The 22,338-nt window shown below is 37.8% G+C and overlaps 1 protein-coding gene across 2 annotated transcripts in view; it reads right to left on the reverse strand.

Moving 5' to 3' along the window:
• Window positions 1–21,138, reverse strand: part of csrnp3 (cysteine-serine-rich nuclear protein 3) — a 37,088-nt gene extending 15,950 nt beyond the window's left edge. The window contains exon 1 of one of the 2 annotated variants that reach the window (XM_055230832.1): window positions 20,983–21,138. The gene's annotated coding sequence lies outside the window, so the exon portion shown is untranslated. Of the gene's footprint in view, window positions 1–3,425; window positions 3,460–20,982 lie in introns of those variants that run through there. The other variant, XM_033986963.2, reaches the window with a different exon arrangement.
• Window positions 21,139–22,338: the final 1,200 nt, after the last annotated feature.

Genomic DNA, 22,338 nt, shown 5'->3' on the forward strand with positions numbered 1-22,338 from the left:
TTGATATACTGTAATTCAAACAAACTTCAATCTAACAAAACACTGCATCGTTGATTGTTTTTCGTCTTAATACAAATCTCTTATCTCATTTTAAATAAACCCGGCACAGTGCTTCCACTACACAGCTATGACTGGCAGCTTTTCCCTGACTGCTGCCTCTCTTGGAAGCTGGAATGAGAATAGACAAGCCTGCTTCTTCAGCCAGCCCCGCTCTGTGTATCAGCCAGAGCAGCTTGTGGGGGAGTTTCCATTCATCTGCCTCTCTGCTATCAAATCATTACAGATGCAAATGCGGCCGCAGAGACACAGAGAGGTAGTAGTATATGTGTGTGTGTGTGTGTGTGTGTGTGTGTGTGTGTGTGTGAGTGCAGCTATAGCAGAGCCAGCCCAGAGGGTCATTGTTCCCAGGGGCTGGCTGCACTGTGCTGACACGGCACCGCCAGCTTTTGGGCCGTATCCAGATTCAACAACTATAACCTACAACTGAGGAATGTGAGGCGTCTGGCTAGAAATGGAGAAGAGAGGGTTTGGACGCAAAACAGCAATAGAGAGTATCTGATAACTTTATGTCTTTTTATAGTTGAATGAGCTTGCAACTGAAGACAAATTCAACACATTTTATACAGCTACTTTCATATAACTAGTAAGTGGTTATTGATTGAGACATTATTGATTGCTAAACATGGGCATGTACCTTGCACATTCATACCAACCATAGGCCATAAGATTACCGGTACATGATAATTATTCTAGCTATTCAATATTTTTCTAGAATGACTACAGTGACCAGATTTTCAAAATTAAAAACTGGATCACACCCGGGTTGGGATGGTTGGTATAATTAAATTGTGAAAAGAGCAAGTAAGTCAGTCATAATCTGAGGGACTCCTGTTGGTGTATTTATTTTTGCCTTATGGTCATTTTCAAGCACGCTTTTCTTGTATTTTGGCTACACAAATTATAATACATTGGTCCCTTTACTGCTGGGGGGATTTGGATAAATCTATTGGGACACGGGACACAGGGAGGTCTGGTCACCCTAAGAATGACTGGATGCAATACTTGTAGTGAAAAATGATGGCATTGCTATTTTCAAATGATGATGGTATCAGAAGTATTAAGTGATATTGAGATTATGTTAAAACAACTATTTCAATAAAAAGTGTGAGAAATATATTTTATCCTCAATACATTCAATCAATCAATCAATCAATCTAAATGCTTTGATGATACAAAACAATCTACACTAGTTTATTCTGCTATTTCAACTGAATTACTAGTATATTTTTGCATACTTGAATTTTAGAATAAATTATCAATTCAAATTTCTGAAATAGTTTATTCATTTGTAGAGATAACACAAATATGAATATGTTTTCTATTTGTTGGCGGACAGCCAAGCAAATTTCCACCAGAAATGACCTGTGCAATTTCAGTCCATTTCTGAGCCCGGGTCCTAATTAGACACCATTGTTGGGAGCCTATTTGTATGCCTAGCCCTCAGCTGATGCTGCACTACGCTTTGATACCAAAAGTGGTTTCCATGGAGATTATAATGTACTCTCACAAGTAGTGCTTTCCCCATATCACAGTGCTTCTCCATGTGAAAAAGAGGGGTTTCTTAATCAAGCAAAGCCCTTTCATAAATATGGACAAATCATATTCATCAAATCAGGGTGGTTTGAGTGTCAGCCATGGACATGGACTCCAGACTCCTTGACTCCTGGTTGTATAGTGTAACCATTCTCAACTGGTGGTTTGGGATCAAAAAGTGGGTCATTATGTTAATGAGCTGCAGTATGCAACAAAGAATACATATGCCAGTATATAGTCCTATAGCTAATGTTGTGAGATTTCTGTAGGCGTACAGGATTCTGAAAGTTGTCACGGTAACAGCAATTACAATTAAGTAAGGTGATTTATGATTCCACTGAATCACACTAGAACATACATGTATTGGCTTTACTATCATGTCTACAGAACATTTTGTAGATTTGTAAATTAATTCAATAGGTTACAGCACTATTTTTATAGTTCTTATAAAGGTTATTTGGTCAATTGATAATCTTGATTATTTGGGTCACAATATCATTGTAAGAAGCAAAGGTAAGTGATTTCAATTAAATCTACTCTAAAAAATGTTAAGTGCTTTTTATCTGTCTATGTCACATTAACTTTCATTCAGAACCTTTGATTTAATAAAACTTGTCACATAAAGGAATATGGATGTCACATTTTGCTGCCAATAATCATGAATAATGGTGAAATCATATTTTTTCTTGTCTCAATAACTGTAACATGAACATTTGATATTGTAAATCATTTGGTCTTCCTATACATCATAGTGCCTTGTAAAATGTTATAAGACTTAGACAATTACCCCAGTACTTTCTTTTGACAGTAAAAGCACTCAAAACTCCAACAACCCATTACAGTTGGACCTACTATATGGAATGCAACCAAGAAAGAAATGGAATCAATAATTTCTTTTCAACCTTCTTGCAGTGGTGAATTCTTTACTACTTTACTTCTCTTTGGGCTGCAAGATTAATTGAAATCAAATCAAAATCGACAGCATGGTGGGAAATATATTTATAAAATGGATGACACTATTTGTAAATAACAAACAGGATTAGTTTGTGTCTTATTGGGAAAAGTAGGTTGAATATACAAATCTAAAAAAGGCCCAATTTTATTCTGAGAATGTAAGAAATAGATTAGCATAAATAGTGGTCACTCCCTTTTGTTCCATTTGTGTTTTGTATTTTATGTTGAAATGATGGAAATGTGTACTAAGCAGGGGAAACACTACTGAGAAGTGCGTACATATATTTGTACATGTTAAATGTACCCACCATTGTTGTTAAAACTCATAAAAGAAACCAAATCAAAATCGCAATTTGAATGGATGCAATTAGCAAAGGCTAACATTTTTTTAAGTACCATCATTTCCTTCACAAACAATACAAATGTTGTGTCTTATTCTCCATAAAAACTGCTACAACATGTTCTGAAATACATGTGATTCTTCCTGGATGTGTTTAAAATGTGAATGAACAGTATCCTATTATCAAAATATAAATCGTAAATCTAATTGCAATCAGAAAAAAAAACAAAAAACATTTAGACATTTTCCACAAATAATTCATCCCTATTTCAGTATACTCCACCAACAAATCCAGTTAGCAAAAATATTTAAATGATTTTGGTGGCTATAATTAACAACACTTAGTTAATTAGACATAATTTAGTCACAATGCTCACTCCTCACAGCTCTGTGTTACAAGGTTACTCCATCAGACTGAACAGATGACACAACACAGGTGACCAAACCCATTCGGAGTGCAGCCGTGGCATCTGTATCCAGTCATGACCAATCGTCCACCCCATCACCACTCACTCTCCACTTACAAGTGCCCACTGACCTGCGTCCACCGGTGACACCCTTCACCTCTTCTCAACGCAGCACCAAACCATTAAAAAAAAAGAAACAGATCATGACAAACCAAAAGGTCTCAGCTCCCGCTCCAAGCCGTTGACTTTTAGTAACGCTGGAGATTGTCAGGCGCCGTGGGAGGAAAAGGTTAGGTGTAATGTCGCTTCCGTATGCCGGTAAACTCTTGGTTCTTTTAGGCCACACAAAGGCTCATTAGTGGCAGCCGGCAAAGAAGCAGAAGGCTGACTGGAGCCCGAGCCGAGCCTGCCTCACAGATCACATGGGTGGGAGAGAGAGAGAGGGAGAGAGAAAGAGCATGGAGAGATGGAGAGAGTCTGCAGATATTTTTACAGAGCGCGGCGAGCTGGGGAGGAGGAGGAGAGGAGGGAGGGGAGGAAATGTACAGGCCTGATGAATGTGGGTGAACCGGGGGGTAACAGATGAGGGCTAGGATACAGAGGGGAATAGAACAGCCAGGGGAGGGGGAGGGGTGCATGGGAAAATTTAATAGAAACATCTGAGACCAATAGCATTATTGAGGTCAGATTTTTTACAGTGTTGTTATTTCAGGTGGTAGGAGGTTGTGGGTTGAATTCCCCATGCTATAACGTGCCTCTCTTTATAGATCTTCAAGTGAATGCAAAGAATGTAGTGCAATTGCTCCTGAATGCAAATGAAATGCAGCCAATTTACAGTATGGCATTAGAGGATCATGATGTGATGTTCTCTTAGTGTTGAACTAGGAGATAAACTAGGAGTAAAAATTAGTAGCATCTTACAATGAATGAAATAGTGAATATCGCAGCCAACTCCAAAAGCCCCCAAAACATAACAATGGTTTGTACCAATACAATACAAATACAAATATTTACCATAACAGAATTAGGTAAAGTCAACCAACCATACCTACTGGATATACTCTTAATTTCAGTGCAAATTTCTGGACATGATCTTGGCCTGGTGGGACCTCGTCTATATGGAAACAGATAAGTTTAAAGCCATACTGTGGAACAAGTTAGTGAATCTTTAAAGCACCTGTAATTAGACTGGCCAACCCCCCCCCTTGTTGTATTCTCACAAAACACCACTATAGGCTCTCTATGTTACTGCATTCTGACAGGTTTGGCCTGACAAAGGAAGACCAGAGAGCACAGGTGAGTTTAAACAACAGCCAGATGAAAAAATACTGGTGAAACTACTGGTGAAATAAATCTAATAATAATAAATTCTAATAATACTTGCACATGGTAGCTTTAAAGCATCTACTTTTGACTAAAACAATTAGTTAGTGCCAGTTCAATCTACCAGTAATTACTTTTTGAAGATAAAGGGAAACATGAATTTGAACAGCAAATTCAAACTTCTGCAACAAAGCTGACAGTAAAAGGCAGCATTATTGTTCCATTTTAGGCCTTGTATTAGTAAGGTGACATTGTGCCGTATGTGTTACAACACTGGCAAACAGAAAAAAACATATTGCAGGCTAAATGACAGGGAGAGTGAATTCTTAGTAAGAATATGATGCTGTTGAATAAAATGTGGGTTACAGTTTTGGGTTTGTGGGAACTGTGCAGGGAGGGCGGTGTGATGTCATACTCACACTCAATTAGACCGCGAGTCAACATTAGGTCCTGCACTTCCTTGTACAGAAGAGCCTAAAGCCCACGGGTTTTAGAGCCAGCCTGCACTGCACTACAAACAACATGTGCAATGCAGTACAGGGAAAACTCTTCAGGCAGAAATAAAGCCAATTATTTACAAGCCTATTCATCCACTTGTTTTCTCATCAGTCCCAGCCGCAAGTGTCACAGAACCCCACCTCGGAGTGTCCTCAGTGAACCCAGCCCAGCAGCACTGCACTGCTCCAGCCCTGTCGCATCCCCCAAACGCTGCATTCTCACTGTCCTGCAGGGCTATATACACACACTGTAATAACTCCTACACAGCGTATTTCTGATACTCACAGATAAGAATTATGTTTTTACCTAGTCATCAAAGCAAGTACAAAAGAAATACTGAATTTCAATTAATTTAATCTAATCAAGTTCGCTTTGGACTTGACAATCAAGCTGGGTAAAGATAAATATTTTTGTTCTATATTATAATGCGTATACACATATTTCCCTTAAGTCAAAAGTACATGATGCTATATGAGTAAAGTACAGTTATTGTCTTAATGAATGTATTCTACACATACAGTGTATTAAATACATGATAGTGCTCCATTGATCACAGTCAAATCTAAATCAAATGGATGCAATTAGCAAATCGCAAAGGCTGCAGTTTTTGAAATGCCATAATTTCCTCCACAACCCTGTACAAATGTTCTGACATACATGTGATTCTTGCATTAGTTTGTCAGTTCATATTTCAGTTTTTATGTCAATTCTCCTAGATCTGTTGAAAATGTGAACTTTGAAGAGAATCCCATTATTAAAACATAAATCACAACTCGCAATGCTTATCAGAAAAATCGCAAGTAGATATTTGTTTTCAAAATTGTTCTGCCCAAATACATGGAGTTATTTTTGTAGAAACGAGCCAGTATTGATGCCATACTGTGGAACATTCCAAGTAAAGCAATGACATCTCCATGGAGATAAGCAGGTGGTGAACCCCCTCACCAGAAATGTGACTTGGGGCACCATACCACCATAGTTTTAATTAACAGAGAGCAGCTCAATATCATGACAAGAAAGCCTTTTTGGAGATAAAGGGAAGTGTTCATTTAATTCAGCATAATCAAAGCTTCCAGAACATGGCTGAAGGTAACAGGCAAAATGATTGTGTGTGTTCCAATCACAGATCATTGACTCATCCTCACTGCTTTAATGATTCATATTGCATCTCACAAACACGCCGCTCCATTACGTAAAAATGCAAATAGAGAAATGTAGAGGAGGAGACATTTGACATTTTTACACCACTGCACCAGAGACACCACTGACCTATATTAGCTCTCACTCACAGGAGGCGTCCTTATTTCAATCCAGGAAGGCATAAACAACACTGCTATGTTGATTCTGTTTGTGTGGGCACATTGAAATTCAACTGAAAGGAAAGACCTGGTGACAGGAACACATTAAACCAATTTCCGTGCTGTAATTTTGCTAACAAAATCTATTTGTTTATATCAAATAAGCAAGTGTTATTGACCTTGATGTCACGCAGGTTCTGTCAAAGCATTTTGTAAAGATCACTGAAGTTCTATTCACAGGTTAATTGGGGTCTATCTATTCTGAGCATGCTCCAAATAACAGGCAAAGCTATTCTGGGAGAATTGTCATTGTTTACACTCAGTTTGACTTTTCAATTGAAGAAATGCATTCCTTCCATTTACATTGTTACGCTAAACAACATCATTTGTAACATATTGAAAATCCATAGCCTGCTAGTCCCAGGTTGCCGCAGCAGCATTGAAGGATGGGTCAAATACATAAGACAAATTTACCTACAAGAAATAATCAATTATACCTTAACCTAAAGTCAAATAGCAAGTAGCTTCTTGGCATCTGAAGCAATTGCAATACCACAAAAACAATTTAACCTGTGGTCATACTTCTGAAAAAGAACAACATTATTAATCTCGACACCTGCACAAATTAGTATCTAGTTTAGTTACTGACTTAAGTAGTTTAGTAGCATCTAGGTAAGGCAATTTTATTTATTGGTGTTTTTCAGATTTTGGAAAGTGATGACGTCATTTCTTTGACTAGACCCTCAAACTTGTTGTGACAACAAAAAACTGCATTTTAACATTTTAACAATGTTCATTTGAACAGACCCCTATCTGTATGAAATATTATTGGCTTATAGGATGTTGTGATGTCATCTGAAACCCAACAAAAAAGCACATTTCACAGCTCAATCAACCCAATGTGCATTGCAGTAGAAGATTTTCAAAGACAAAAACAAACCAGTACCATATAAGATACAAAATAGCATTAAAAGAAGAAGGCGAACTAGCTTAAGATAAAAGTAGCTAATGCTTTCTACTCACTCACTGACAGCACACATTGTAGTCAGTCAGTCTCCATCTAATTGTATTGCGCTCTGCCTACACTGCACTGCACTGAATAGAACCAAATTTGTCATTCTCCTAATCACTTCACAAATGCAGGCACGCCAAACCAATTACATCAACATGCTACTGCTCTATGTCCTGTTTTATCTCGGTGCAACCACTGCCTCTTAACCTGTCAGTCAGCTTAATGAACTTAGGAAAAAATCACTGACCCCATTAATATGTTTTATGACAATCACGATAGCCTTTATCCACCTTATTACTCAACAACATAAATGCCACACAGGTTGCCGAATATCACGGAAATGCAGTTAAACCTTTACAATCGAAGATGGGAGAACATAAAAACAGGCCATATTTCTTCTTGCAGTTGCAGCATTTAAAAAAACACAGTTAAGCTTTGCCAAGTGACACGGTGGCACTGAGTATCAAATGTCTAGCAATAAACAGGCAGAGAAAGCAGATCCGAACAGAACTAGTACGAACAAAAACGCCCACGTATTTAAAGAGCTAGGAAAGTCCAGAGAATTTGAGAGAAACTGGTCCAATAGAAGTCAACTTTCTCAAGGTCAGGAACAGATCTTTTTATAGAGTGAAAATGAAATAGTGGAAATTTAAAAGGTGATTATTTTGAAAGATTTCCTGTGCTCAATCTTGATCAAATTCAGTTTTAATCAAGATAAAGATGAATTTCTAATTATCAATGATATATTTGGGTATTTTTGAATCAAGAGGTTTACAGCCAACCCTCTGTTTGTAAAAGCATGTGGTTTGATTTTGAATGAAGTAATTTTAGCATTTTTGGTTAAATTGCTATTATTAAAAGTGTGTATTATTTATGTTTAGGAAGTTTGTATTGTTTATATGTTATTAAACATTATGAAATACAATTGCAAATCATGATTTTAAGAAAGATAACTTTTTTTGGCACATTGCTCGGCCTTTATAGACTGAATAGAGCAAAATAGTTCTGAAGATTCGAATATCTCGTATTCTCATTTGTATGAAGGATTTCTATTGAAACCTTAGATATGATATAATCTCTATTCAGAAAAATGTTAGGTTTGGGAGCTGCATATGGCTATAATGCTAATCATATGTAAGTGTTGGTGACTGATGGTAAGACTTGGTGACATATTTCATAGTAAATGTCTCATTTGATTCTGCCAATCGCCAATGCCATTCAATATGGCTGTTCTCATGACAGACTACTAATGTTTCCACTGCATTGAAGCGCACATTCAGAAGCCCAGATGGCTTGGCAGATCGTTCTATTCATTCTGGCTTTTCTAATTTGAGGGTTTTTTTCCCCTTTTAGTGTGAATTGTGGGGTGTACTTCAGTAGAACCAGCTGATAGTAGACAAATACAACTGCATTTGACTTATTTTACTGAACAAACATATCTTTAAGGCTGATTCACACTAAATAAAATCTGTGAAATCATAGATAAGCCGCACTAAGCAGAATCAAACACTAAAAGCAAATAACTTTAATTTCCATATATTCTATATATTGTATGTATTATAGAAGACCTACTGCGCTTGTGTCTGCTATATATTTATCATCTATGACACCCAGGGATCATTATGTTGTAATTTACAATATTAATTTTAGATAACAATATTCTTTTAAAACAACTTAATTAAAGCAACAAAATCCACCGACTTCTGCATTAGAAGACTGTGGTGCGCACTGAGAGCTGACGTCACTGTAAGCGCCATCACAACAAAGTGTCGTGGAGCCGTTGGCCCCTTCCATGGATAGCCACAGATCACGCTAGCGAGTAGCGGATTTTTTTTTTTTCATTTGTACCAAAATGACTACACGCCACTGCTGAATCCTAAGTTTATCATCACTTAAGAAAATAAAATTGAATACCTAAGTAAGTAGAGAACAGAGGGCGTATGCCGGTGGCAGTGAAAACAGGGACTGATCTGCAATATGACGTCTTGAAAATGAGTGATTAAAGAACAAAAATAACTTTGAGACAGTAAATGAGAACTGGAAACAGCTATAACAAGCTAAAAGCTCTAAAAACTAAATTTAGCATAATAGGTATGTTTTAAGGCAAACCATTAAACACAATTTATTTGAAGCTCCAAATAATTAATTATTTTACATGTTGTTAATAACAAAATCTCTATATAGAAGGATGGCAAATCATCATTTTACATACATAGATTGCACTAGGACTGGGCGATATGACCAAAAAATTATCACCTTTTCTTTTCATCACATTGATTGATCAAATTGTTTTATTTGATTTCATTCTGTCTCATCAGGAAAACATGCTTTTCTCTATTTACTTAATTGGAATCAGTACCATTAAAGCAGACCTATTCTGCAAAATTGACTTTCCAGAGCTTTTAACCATGTTATAGTTGTTTCTCCTTCTCATTTATTCTCTTGAAGTTGTTTTTGGGGTGATTTGTGTATGTTTGAGCAATCTTTAATCCCTTATTTTCAAGAAGCCACATTGCCGATCAACTCCCGTTTCACCACCACTGGCATACACCCACTGCTCTGTACTTACTTCGTTCTTCAATTTAATTTTCTTAATCAATGATATGCGTACGATTCGGCAGCTTCACATAGTCATTTTGGTACAAATGAGAAAAAAAATCTGCTACTCGCTAGTGTGATCTGCAGCTATTCATAGGAGGGGCCGACAGCTACACTGCTCTTTGTTGTGATAACGTTTACTGCGAAATGTGCAAATTATAACATAATTATCCATGGGTGTCATAGATTATAACTATATAGCAGACACAAGCACAATAGGTCTTATTTAATACAAAAAAGAGTCAAATTTCTTCCTTCAAAGCCTGAACTCTGCTCCAAACCACATGCTTTTACTGAGAGAGGATTCGCTGATCAATTAAAATGTAATTAATTGCACAGCCCTAAAGCACTAAACATTCACTACAGTATCTCACAAATACAGACAAAGAAATCCATTCAAGACCATGCAAAAACACTAATATCAGTTCTGGAGTCTACACAATACGCACAATAATGGTGTAATTCTGAATATAGTTTTTAAAGAAGAGGATTATTTTGACATAAAAAAAAGGCAATCTCAGAAATATACAACTGGAGATGATAGGTGATAGAAACAGTTCAGTGCAATATTGTGATAACTTTGAAATATACTGAGCTGCAGCCCTAACAAATCCCTGAAAAGCACAAAAGAATCAGAGCCAGACTGAGACTGTGTTCGAACTCATCCATCACTGGTGTCGCACACGCCATAAACGGCAACCTTGAGCCTGAGAGAAGAGAGTGTACAGGAGGAGGGGGGGGGGGGGGGAGAGAGAGAGGAGGGAAGGAGAGAGCAAGGGAGGAGGTCGGGGGGTAGGGGGGGTAGGTGGAGAGACAGAGGAAGAAAAAGCACAGGAGAAGAGAGAAATAGGGAAGATGAGGAGAAACAGGGGGATAGAGAAAGAGAGAGATACGAGTGCAGGAGGGGAGAGAGGGAGAGAGAAAGGCAGAGAAAAAGAAAGGTAGAATGAAAAAGAGAGAGGGATGAAAAGAACACAAGAGGGGAAAGGGAGAGACGGGGGAAAGAGAGTGGGAGGGAGAGAAAGAGAGAGTGTGCAGGATGGAAAAGTAGAAGTGAAAAAAGGGAGGGAATTCAAGATGGGAGAGGGAGAGAAAAAGAGGGGGGGTTGAGAGCAGAAGTGGAAAGAGAAGGAGAGAGAGAGAGCATGGGAGGGGGGGTGGGAAGAGATAGAGGCGGGGGGGACAGCAAGGGGAGCGTGCAGGAGGAGAAACAGAGAGAGAGAGAGGGTGGATAGATTGCAGGGGAGTGAGAGAGAGGGAGAGAAGAGAGAGCATGGGAGGGGAGAGAGGGAATGAGAGATAGAGGCGGAGGGGAGAAGTAAGGCTAAGAGAAGAGAGAGTGCAGGCAGAGAGATACAGAGAGACGGCGGTAATGCAGCCGGAGTGCGAGAAGGAAAGAGAAAAAAAGATGGGGAGGGAGGGAGGGAGGGAGGGGGAAGAGAGAGGCCAGGTCTCAGCTGGACTCCCCTGAGGAGCTGCTGTGGCCTGCATGATTACACACACACAGATGATGTCAATGGAGGATCCCAAACAGTGCGCGCTTACGTTCGCCCACGGTTTGGTACAGTGCTTCTTAAATTAAACTGGAAAAGGCCAGTGTTTTTAAGAGGTCACACACTCACTTCTGCCCACTACTAGGAAATGACAGTCATTTGCTTCCATGTGTCAATTTGGAACCATGGTGACTGCACAAAGAAATGAGATTGTGACGATTTATAGCTGTTTTTGTTCTGTGTATTTTCTATTAATACATAATTCAGTAATGACAATAATAGGTGAAAAAATGTCTTTGGCAACGTCCCTAAAGCAGAGATATAGGAGAGAAATCTGTTGCCAGTCGTGCACTACAATTGGCAAAATATCTATCAAAGTTGTGAAAACCGCTATATATATTTGAATACACATATTTTACTGTGCTAGGAATTATAACATGCCTTATGTTCATATAAATACATTTGATACCAAAGCATTTAGAATTAATAAGGCATAACTGACAACCTCATAAATAATACACTAACTATAATATTTAAAGGTCCTATATTAAGGAACATTGATTCGTGTGAGATTTAAGCCGTGTTATAATGTTAGCTCCTCAAAAAACACCCGGAGTTGTGTTTTGTTTCATTAATGCATGTTTGAGTAACCCTTTATTTTTAGTCTGTCTACATCTCCAAAGCACGATGCTTTGTTCCACCTTATGATGTCACGAAATGATAGTTTTCAAGTAAACACCTTTTACCTTTAATTCAGTAGAGATGGGCAATTCCAGGGCTCAAATCATCCAAATGATTTTAGTGAAGGTGTATGGAGTTTTAAAAACTTCCTGTATTACACATGACATCACAAGGTGAATCAGAGTGTTTTCTGTTTGAGAGAAAAGCTCAGTCTAAATATACAGGGTTTTGTGTTAAATCCCTTCAATCAAATGTCAATGTACATTTCTCAATTAAAAACAAAACAAAAAAATGTTTTCATGAAATTTAGTCATCCACTACAGCTACCATCAAGTTTGAATGAAAGCCGCACAGGAAAACACAAAGGATTCCTAATGTCATGTAGAGGCATTTACAGAAACCAATTTATGGGGTCACCTTTAGTTTACAACCATATGCAGAAGGAAACAGCAACATGTGTCAATCCACATAGTATAGTCTTTGTCATTCTCTATCAAACAGAAAAACAACAATCAAAATCATTGGCTTTAAACAACTTGTTAACCCCATGCGCAATATCTCAGTAGACAGTACTTCAACAGATAAAGGGAAATTGCACCATCAAATTGTTAATATCACGCAATCGATGGCACAATGTACACAATTGAATCTATTTAGCTTCATCTCTAGGGACATACATTTTCTGAACTACAATTTCTCAATCTCCAACATAATATGAATGCATGTCAGAACATTTGTAGGTGTAAACGACAGATGCAAGATTTTTCTACGTAAAAACAGAATATTCTGTTCCTTGCAGAGGACATTCTATCATCTAAATAACTGCAGCCTTGGGATTTTATAACTGCACCAACTCAAATTACAATTTTGTTTGTATTGCGATATATTGTGTCTGCACCCATGTTGAACAATCAAATGAATCCTCCCTGCTTGGTGATGACAGCATTTCTCCACCAAATTTGACAACAACATCCATTGTATCCGCACTCTCCTGCAGCTTTGTCTGAACCACACATATGTATGTGGTAAAAAAAAAAACTAAAAAAAAAAAACTGGCACAATTAAACACAAAGGAATCCAGTTAAGGCCATGTAGCGACATCTACAGATTTATGCAAACGAGCCGTTCACATGTGCTCTGTACACTATGTTAACTCACACTGGCCCCGAGGCTGCAGACGGATGAAAACGAGGGTGGGGGGTGTGAAGGGGGGTCGGAGGGAAGATTGGGGGTGTTGAGGGTGGGGGGCTGGGGGGTCTGCTCTGCACTCAGCACACGAAGGACAGCCGCAGCCTGCCCATGCCTGCTGCTTCTGCTGTTGCTTTAGACCGGGGCTGGAAACCATTGATCCGCTCCTCCTCTTCACAGAACAATAGAGGAAGCATGCCTCCTGATTAGGCACATGTCAAACGCAAGGGCCGTGGGCTAAACACAACACGCGGTCTGCATGTCCTCAGGTACATGTTGGCTAGTATGTAATCGTATAGGAAGATGCTATGCTTTAATTCAAACCCTCCAAGGCAATAGACAATCTTAAATTAGTCACACATGATAAATTATTATATTTTATTTAATTTTTTATTTATATATTGTTGTTTTCAGATTCTGGTCATAATTTTGCATTTTGAAATTTGTTGGTAAATTTGTAAGATTGTACACTGTTAATCTGTTAATGGACAACAATCATTTTTTTCAGTTTTACCAAAGGAGGAACATATGACATTTCATTTATAAATGGCAGTTCTAAACAGTTGTATTTGTTTGCAGTATTAGACAAATGCAAATTACATGCACAATACACTGCCACAATGCCATTACAACAACTAAAAATAAGTATACATGTATATATATTATAAGACTTATATCATAATTATAAACGTTTGTGTATTAATACTTACCCATTTGTCTGTGTTTATAAACTATGGTTCATAATCCCATAAAACAGACATTGTGGAAATTCTCTGGTAAAAAAATATATTGTATTCCATTCACTTGCTTACACTCTCAGGACCTGATGAATGTGTTTTTAGAGCTCATATTATCCCAGCTGTTCAGGTGAACGCACTTTATCAAGATGAAGTGGAATCCTTAAGGCAGCTAATTTAAGAGCTTTGTTAAAAAGAGTAGCGATCAAAACGCAGCCTATAGCCGACAAGTGCAAACACTAAGTCCTCCTTCAGACTAATGTTTTGATTCTCTGTAATTCAAGTCACACAGAGCAGGGGCATAATCAGGTACTCTGGGCCCCATGTCAATCACAATGGTTACCTAAATTATTCACGCTGTTATATTTTATTTATGACGATATTTTCCCATGCCACCTGAAAGTTCGCAAAAGCCGGTTCACAGGCAGAAACAGAGCTGCCAAGGTATTTCATACAGACAGGGGCTGCTTTCATCTCACACGCAGGCTGGGAAAGCAGTGGGTTGGGGTTCATATTCGGCAGACAAGCCTTATCATTTATATATAGAGAGTATCGTGTTAAGATCTCAGAGTGTTTTCATATGCAAAACGCTTGCAACAGTTATCCGAGAAATTCTGTAAAGTAGGCCAAGTCAGTGTGCGTCTGCAGTTATAAGAAAGCAATATTCTTCCAATGGAAATTAATTGATATGGTTGGCAAGGTAGGGATTGTGTACACATAAGTCAAAGAGCATCCAGGCAAAAATCCACTTCACGTCTATGACACAAATAATGAGCTCTGTGAAGATGATTTTCTGTCATGCAATTTAATCAAGACTTAGCATGTGTAATGTGGCAGGTGATATGATCTTCATTTTCACCTTCATCATGGTTATATGTATGTATATGAGAGGAGAAGATTTAGTGTTACACCTCGGTCTGTGCAGCTCATTGGCATCTCTCGGGGGCAGTAAAACACCACCAGGAGTAAAAAATACAATGGCTCTTGAGCATAAAAAACTGAATTAAATAAAAATAATAATGGGATTCACTCTCCAAAATAAATAAGTAGTGTTTTGTTTTTGTTTTTTGTAGAATTGTTTTAAGTAACATTATATTTTTGAGGTATTAACTTTGGATATAGTCTGTGGTTTCAAGCAGCATCTGTTGCTGATGTTTATGGGTGCTCCTACTAAATATATAGAGAAATATTAACATGTCTTTTTTGTGAAAAAGAAAATAAATTATTTATTTAAATATTTCTTTGGAACACATTATCTAAAATGTGATAATTAAGTTTAAAAAAGGGGAAAGGGGGGTTGAAGTAAAAACATATAAAACTAAACCTTTAAATATATTATCTTAAACCAAGGCTTTTCTACAGTTTTAGCTCATCAATACATTCTTAACCACAAATCATTTATCTGTCAACAATGTATATTTTATCCAAGAAAAACATCCATTGCCACAACATTCACTATCACGTTCAAATCCAGTCCCAAAAAAATATTCTAGTTAGTTAGTTTGCTTTTAAATTGATTTTCCACACAGATTAGCACAGATCAAATTGGATTGACCGATAAGAAAACACAGGGCACTAAAAATTACTTGAAAGAAAACAAAAAACAAACAAACACACAAAAAAACAAAAAACTAACTAACTGAAAAGGAAACAATTTGATATTCAGAAAAAATAGGCTCTGTATGCTTGGTTAATATTCTTATTTCAGTGGAAACTTATTCAGGGAGCACAGATGAAGAGGATTAGAGACTTTTCAGCAGTCAGGTCCTGAAAAGTATTGTTTAGTAAGGTTATATAGCAAGGTCATTATTACTTGTTCGATCTGTATCTTTGTACTTTTTGTTGAGGCATGACATTCAATTAAAATCCTGAATTGAACTGCAAAAGTAAGAATGCCAGTCTATCCTATCATGTACAAATAACTGTTGCTACCCTTCATTTATCTGTCTTTTGTTTTTCACTTTCAAAGGGAGAGACAGAGATTATTTTAGTGATAAGCTGTGCAATCAGTGTCACTATGGTTAATTTTAGCTTTCATCCTTACAACAGCAGAGAAGAATCCCATTTTGTATTTGAATGTAGATGTCCATTCTTAAAGGGAGAAGGTTATTATAAAGCCATAATACTTAAGCTAACAATTGTCCCGCCTTCACAAAAGCATCTATGTAATGACACGCAGTGCGCTGATAAATACAACTCATTAAGGCAGGAAAATATGTCTTTCTTCCTAACTCTTAATTAGCTGGCGCCAGACAAAAGATTCCAAAAAGGTGTCATGGCAACATCCCAAGAGAGCCGTGTCCTGACCGTGTAAGCCCAGAGCTCAGCCAGAAAAGGACTGGGAAAAAACAAAAAGTAGTCACATCAAAAGCTACTAAACTGGAACCATGAACCCCGCTGGGATGCACAAAGCCGGGCTCTAATCTAAAAGGTTGATATTAGTTCACACTACACTCCTACTGTAAAACGGATTGATGTTGTGTTTTTAATTTGTAGCTCGGAATGAGAAGCATCAATTAAAATGTGTACAGTGGGTATTCACGGCAAATATGCATGGAATTTAAGCTGTTTTGTGATGCAAGGAAAATGATATTCACCTTCCTAAGCAAAAGTACTAAGTAGTAACTACCTACTACTAGAATTTTACATTATAAACAACTAAAACTGAATGGTAAGTCAAAGTTATTTTTAAAAAACAACATATTAATTTAATCCGCAGTCTCTGGCAGATGAGAGAATAATTATATACTGTATTCCTTTGCTGCATGTAACACTGTTAATTGCAGTTTTGGGCAGATGGATAGCTGACTTGAAGACAAAACATTGCAAGCAGCCATATGTTCAGTACCTGTCCAAAATATTCAGAGCCTCAAGCATGCAAACAATTTACATTACAGTAAGACATGTATCTACTACATATTTCTGCAATAAATAAATAAATAGCAAATACACAAAACTATTAATAGCATAGGTTTGTCTCTCTTCTTAGCAAGGTCACAAAAGAATTTTGATTGCCAGCCTGGGAAATATAATTACTTATTTCAACATTGGGGCTAAAAGTTAATTAATTAGATCAATAAAATCTATTGCTTTTAGCTTGTTCCATAAATCCAATTCATGGTCAATTTTGTATATCACTAAAAAGGTCTATAAGATAATAACTAAAGACAAAATCAAAGTCAATAAATGATCAAATGAAAAAGCACTGAGTGGTTTATCACTTAAAGAAATTGTCAGATGCATAATCCAAGGCCAGTCTGATACACCATCAAACGTGGTAACTCTTAACCCTTTGTCAATAATTCTAAATGCCTCCCCCAGATCTGGCGTCAAACCGTGAACTCTTGTTGTTCCACATAAAAGGATATAAAATTGATTGTGAACCTTTTTCCTCTCTGACAAGTCACCCACACTGGACTCCTGCAGGGACTCTGCTTACCGCCATTAAGCCATAACACCTTCTCCGTGAATCTTTTATGGAGTCGGCGTTCACTGTTATCAAGCTTTAGCCATCTGCGCTACAGTATGTAATAGCAGCATGCCTGAATCACTTATTCAAATCAGTACCGTCTTAATGGTGCAGCTTTTCACAAGTAAATACATCTACTTAATGTTTCAATGTCCTCATACTCCCAGCCACATGTACTAATTAAATTCGGCTCCTCTGAGAATGGCGAGCCGATAAATTGAGAAAGCAGATGGATCGAGGAGGGAAAAATATAGTGGTACAAGGAGAGGCCCACTACCCAAACACACACACGCACCACCCACCCCCTTCACCTTTCAGATCTCGATCACAAAGATGGCAATGCCTGTGTGATTGCATGCACGGCAAAGGCTCATTTTTTCTTAACAAAGGGAGAAGGAGGACGTGGAATAAAGGCAGCTGTGCAAGATGGTGATAACATTTATATTTCTAAATTAGAAATTATATGTTAACGGTTGTCAAATGTATACTAAGGCATCTCTGTCTATGGCTGCAGGGTCATAGTCTGAACTCTGGCCACGTTGAACGATGCAATTACTATGGTGAAATATATTGTTGGCTAGCTACTTGAACAGTAAAATTGTCTGAAACATAAATACGCTATCTGTAAGCACAAGCACACAAAGCAATTAAAACATCTTTTCGAATACAGAAGTGACTATGTAATCCCAATCATGTTTGACTATATATTATGCAACAAAAAGCCATTGCTAAATCTGTACACAGAACATACTGCTTTAGTCATGTGTTCTTTAAACTGACATGGGCATTCATTCTAGTACAGACTGTCTCCTGAAACAAGGAGTTAAAATTGAATAAACACATTGTGTGCATAGAATACAACATTCACAAATATTGCAACTGTCACATTTAAAACATGGCGAGGGCCCAAAAATGGAGGATTGGAAGTGTTCCTTAATGTAAACTTTAACAATGAAAATGGAAACTTATAGTAAATGACACAATGGACCAATAAAAGGCATAGGATATATGCACACACAGAGGAACAAGGCACAGGTGAAACACATTAGGGCGGGGCAATAAATATGACGGGAAGTAAAACTCAAACACAGGGTTACAGAAATTCCAAAATAAAACCGGGTTAGGATAATAAGATAACTTAAGGAAAATGAACACCATGACAGCAACTGCAAAATGGACATCTTTATATGATAGATAATAGTACAATAATGTGATATTACAAAGGCAAGGCAAGTTTATTTGTATAGCACAATTCCTACACAAAGTAATTCAAAGTGCTTTACAGAATAAGAAAGACATTAAAATCACATACAAATAAATCAAAACAAACTGGACTTTGTGCCAATCTGTCCAACTTCAACAAATATTTCAAAAATAATTTGTTCCTGAATAGATGTACAACACTGACAAATGTATAGGAACTACTTAATGCCAAATGCCAAATTGTGCCAATACTGTGATTCTACTGAACAAGCCTCACAGGGCATGTTTACTCACCATGAAGCTTTGAGAAAGTCAGCAACAACAGATCATTATTTTCCACCAAAGACTTTTAAAACAACTATTCTCCAATGTGTATTTCAGCTGTTTTCATATGACGCAGAGGTCCTAATACAAAAACAGCAATAACCTACAACAAACAGTGCAAACCAAATTGGTGATAAACACTCTTGTATTACCAATGGATATGCTCAAGATTTTCACATGGCAACTTAATATATAACTGCTTTGTCATCTACTTAAACAACCAAAAAAACAAAAAACTAAGTACTCCTCTTATTTCTTCATGCATTTTCCCAGCTTGTACTGCAATCTAATTTACACAAACCTGAAAACTTGTATTTTACAATAAAATACAACTTTACAATATAAATAGGGCTGTAGTCGATTAAGGAAAATTTTGGTCGATTTAAGACATGTCTCGCAGATCAATTATTCCAGTATCTAACATAAACTGCACTCACAACTGCACAAGAGTTCATGTAAAATCAACTATCTATGCAGAAAAACTACAAGGAATGTATGTACAAACTATTTGTATTGTAACATTTAATCTGTCTAATCTGTCTTTTTGCATATAATACAAAAATTCCAAATCTTCAACTAACACACTCACTATCTTCTCCTTTTTGCTGTTGTCCCATATAAATCTTTCTAATATAAATACAATTATTAGTAGACTAATACAGATTTTGTTCAACCAAGACTCCATTGACCAATTAATGGTCTAAACAACTAAAGGCATACAGCCCTACAATGTAATAACATTAACTTTTTTTTTTTACTATGGATCATACCTGGACGACTGAGGGATTACACAGGCACGCAAAAATATATTACTAGTGAACAATTAGATGTATCTCCAGTGTGAATAACCCAGCTGTCTTCTATTGACTCAACACTATTGTCTGCCTCAATATCACATCCTATCTCGTTATCAGAGGGTCTTTTGTGGCACATGTGGCAACAGTTGTGTGAGCTTTGAACGTCTCACGGGCACAAACTCAATATGCTAATGTGAGAAAAGACTGGCAGTATGGGTAAACGAGATGAAGTAGGGCTTACCTTTAGAAAGAAATATTACAAAACCGCAACACGCCGCTTCTGTTCTGTGAAAATAAAAGAGATTATTTACTAAAGCTTGAATAAAAAAGTGAGGGCAAAATGATCACACAAGACAGCACTGTTGAGAAAGACGGCTCACACTGCTTGTAGAACTGCAAGTATATTTTGAAGTTTTTGTCTGTAAACATGATGTAAACTTCACCGTCCTGACATTGACGCCTGAGTGATTGACAGGGATTTATCTTAATCTCTTTGTGAGCCTCTCTTTGCCTTTCATAGCCGGGGAGAGGTGGAGGAGGTGGTGCGGGCTGGGGTGAAAGGGGGGTTAGTGGTGGTATCCCCCTGGGGAAAGCAGCAGGGGGAACAGACTCTGCTTCCTTTGCTTGATTCTCAGCAGGGTCCCCCACTCACTGCTGTCCCAGTATTGTGAATGGCTTAAGGTTTGAAGAGCCATTTGGTCTCAATGCAATACAATGACTGGAGGCACACTGCACATGGGCATGTGTTTTCTATAATGACAAAGGTACAGGGGGATTTAAAAAGTAGCATCTTTCTCATATGCTATTAAAGACACATGGTGACATAACATAATGCGACAGTTTAAATGAATGTCGAAGTAGTTAAATTTTCATAGTATATTAATGTTAATGAGCCTATAGTTAGACTTACAAGAGTGGCCCAGAAGAGTTCAGACAAATGGAGCACACATTTTGTTCCATTGTTAGCTATACAGAATGTTTGACACTGTTGCAGCTCATGTTATTGTATCTTATAATAGATATATGTGTAATTAAACAGACATATGTAAAAGATTGGTTTTACTCACCTTTCATTTCGTTACTATCTTGCATCCAGTGAATAACGCCCCTCTCTCTAAGGACTTTCTTCCCTTTTACGCATTTACGCGTAGCTGTCAACGCAGAGGATCGGTCAGTGCAGTTTCGTTAAAACCCAAATCCCGGTCAGTTGCGTTTTCAACAGTAGCCGGTACAATTGTCGCATACACGAACCCCAGATGCAGCCCTCCTTCCGGCTGCTGAGCGCTGCCGAGGGAACAATGGTGCAGCATCGGACTGACAGCTCCACGGACAACGTGACTCGCTCTGGCCAATCGTGGCTTGGTAAAGGACGGTCGAGCCGCAGCGCGCACACAGCGCTGTACCGTCATGTGCTATGGATGTGTTCACAGAATCATTAGGCTACTGGAACTAGCTTTTATGGACAATACATTATAAATTCACAGGTGACATTATAAAACGGTCAACAAACACATTTTCAAGTCGCAAGATCCATTACGAAATGACGGTCGGGTCCACTGTATTTTCAAGTCAATGTTTGTGTTCCTCCTAGGTTCAACAGTAGTCTATTATTCTCTTTCACTGATGACTTTGTATTATAACTGCTCCATAACATCAATATAACTCAGTCAAGCCAATGCCATTAAGAGACTTGTAAAATAATTAACTGTCTTGGCAAACTCTTGCCCCTGTTTAACAGACTGGGGTTACTGGGGTTATGCTAAGCACCAACTAAAAGGATCTACAGCGGGGAAGGGATTTAATTTTTACCCCAGCTACGTACGCCATCTTGCGGTCGCAAAGGTACACTGCGCATATCTGATTTTTGACAGTTTCATTCCCTTTGACAGCAATTTTCGTTTTGCTTTTGATCAACGGTTGGTAACCATCATTTCAAATATAGCATATATAGAATATTTTACAATTATCTCAAATAAGTTGTGTAGCTAAAACAGCTATTATGTGCAATATGCAAGTTGAATTGAAATACTTGAACAGGATGCACTGATTACATATCTATAACTGTAACAGACAGTGGAATGTGATAACAGCCCGCTGGCATTGTCCTAACTGGATGTTCTGTGTGTAGGCTGTGAAATAATTGCTGCAACACTGAACAGAAAGCACTCAGACTTCCACTGCCAGCTCAGCAACAAATAATCTCGACTGGAAGGTGCATTCCCTGGGGGTGTCACATTACCTTGTAACTGTTCTGTGGTTGGGAAGCAGCTGGCTGTGGCTGAGTCTGCAAACTCCATAAACACCAGTAGAGGGCGCACTGATGATTACTCTTGATGTTGACAATGCTTTAGGAAAGGCACGTTTAAAAAAAACAGACACACTACAAACAGAAAGTGTCAGGCGAGCACTAAGGTAATGCACTA

This window comes from Periophthalmus magnuspinnatus, chromosome 21, assembly GCF_009829125.3.
Source record: "Periophthalmus magnuspinnatus isolate fPerMag1 chromosome 21, fPerMag1.2.pri, whole genome shotgun sequence".
NCBI classification, from domain to species: Eukaryota; Metazoa; Chordata; class Actinopteri; order Gobiiformes; family Gobiidae; genus Periophthalmus; species Periophthalmus magnuspinnatus.